The sequence below is a fragment of the Octodon degus genome, unplaced genomic scaffold (genome assembly GCF_000260255.1).
Source record: "Octodon degus isolate 3935 unplaced genomic scaffold, OctDeg1.0 scaffold00325, whole genome shotgun sequence".
NCBI classification, from domain to species: Eukaryota; Metazoa; Chordata; class Mammalia; order Rodentia; family Octodontidae; genus Octodon; species Octodon degus.
In genome coordinates, this window is record NW_004524901.1 from 559838 (window position 1) to 561828 (window position 1991).

The following is a 1991-nucleotide window of genomic DNA, read 5'->3' on the forward strand; positions in this document are numbered from 1 at the left end:
AATTTAACATTAACTGCTTCTTTCAAAATACCAGCAGAGATATACTGTACATTTATTAAAATTATCCTGCATATATACATGAATCTTTTTCTCTTCTTTCTCTTGTACTTTTTCTCATTCCTGTTTTTCCTTCCCATCTAATGTACCTTTCAGATCTTTTTTACTCTTTCAGATTCTCATGCCGGCAAGACAATATGATGTCTACACATATGAGTCTGATTTTTTCATTTACCAATACAGTCCCTAGTTGATTCGTTTATCTACAAAAGCCTCAAATTTATAGCTCAGTAATAATCTATTGCTTCAAGATATCATATCTTTTTCATCCATTACCCATTTGATGGGCATCTGGATTGTTCCCAAGATGTAGCTGTGATAAATTATGCTGCTATAAACACAGGCATGCATATATTGCTCTGGCATGACGTTTTCATTAATTATTCTTTTTTTCTACTTCTATTTCCTCTTTTCAAGCCTTCTTCCCCTTCTTATGGACAAAATTTTGTTTCAAGTTTCTCCTTCTTTATCTGTTTTCCTTTTTTTATTCCTTCCCCTCTGTAGTGGTTGATAAACTATGTCAACTAAAAAACCAAGAATTTTAACTCTATGGGCTCAGCAATTTCACCCGCTGGGACATGGAGAAGTCACGCTAGTGTGGCTCGTCGCTTAGAGGACATGAAAGGGAGCTGAGCTGGGATGAAGCGTTGTGCTTCTTTGGAAGAGCTCTGGTCTTCGCCTTCAGCTATGACCTCATCTGGCTCCTAGCGTAGACACTTTCGGTCCTCTGGTGTAGACTGGCCAGCTTTCTGCCGCAGACCAACAGGCCTCACGGTACGGACTTGCACGGAACACTGCAGTGAAGTCCAGACCGTGGACTGAGTCCTCCAGTCTCCAGTGTGCAGACGCCCTCTCGCGCCTCCTCATCCAGCTCTGTGGCTGGCCGTTTTAAGCCAATCTTATAATTTCTTATACACTTGTACATCTTGTGCTATATCTGTTTCCTAGTAAATTCCTGACAGATGCATGCTCCCAACTTCCTCTTTGCTTCTGAACTGCTTTGTCCGATCCCATATACCTATTATGCATTTTGGTTTTCACTTATACTTCCACTTAGGACGCCAGACAGAGGAAGTGGTATTTACCTTTGTGTGTCTGACTTACTTCACTAAAGAGTATGGTCTCCAGTATACTCTTTTAGCTTTTATTATGATTTCTTTCTAGATATTATATTAAAAAGTCTTTGATTTGGAGCTTTTTTGGAGGTAGATGAAGCTAAACTTTGTGACTGATTCATAGTTCAATGCTAAATGTAAGGGTTCTGGGATTAAGGGTGATTGATTGTTGGATTACCCTACTGATTGGATTAGCACTGCCCTAAACCCAGCAGTCTGGACAAGATAAGAGGGGCAGAAAGAGGCTTGCTTGCCTCCTCCTGTTGCTCTGGTTGCTCTTGGTGTCTCCTTTTCCCATGAAAGGCCGCCCTTCCACCATGCGCTACCCTGCCAATCAGCAACCAGCTGATTACAGATTGAAACCTCCACAAACTGTGAGCCAAATTAAAGCTTTTGTCCTTTAGCCTTGACTGTTAGATGTTTTCTCTCAGCAATGAGAGAAAAAGAACTAAGAAAGGTATAATATCTGAATTTTATCCTTCTTTATGTCTGAGTAGTACTGCTGATGGGCATCGGTGTTGTGCCCAACATTTAGCTGTTAAAAACCGTGCTGCCATAAACGTTGGTGTCCATATACTACTGTGGAATGATGTACTTAATTTTTGGGGAGATATCAAGAATGAGTATTCCTGGGCCAAAGAGGAATACCTGGTGTGGTTTGTGAGGATCTCTACACATTTGCCTACCGTGTTTGCAGCAGTCTTCACTCCAACCAACAGCAGAGAAATACATTTATCCTCACCTTCCCAACACATTGGTTACTGATGGATTTGTTGTTAATGGGCACTCATTCTGGAGTGAGATGGAATTTTCAATTAT

At 40.8% G+C, this 1991-nt stretch overlaps 1 pseudogene; it reads right to left on the minus strand.

Moving 5' to 3' along the window:
* The window catches only part of LOC101575702, a 2740-nt pseudogene extending 1758 nt beyond the window's left edge, over positions 1 to 982 (minus strand).
* Between the last annotated feature and the right edge of the window lie 1009 nt (positions 983 to 1991).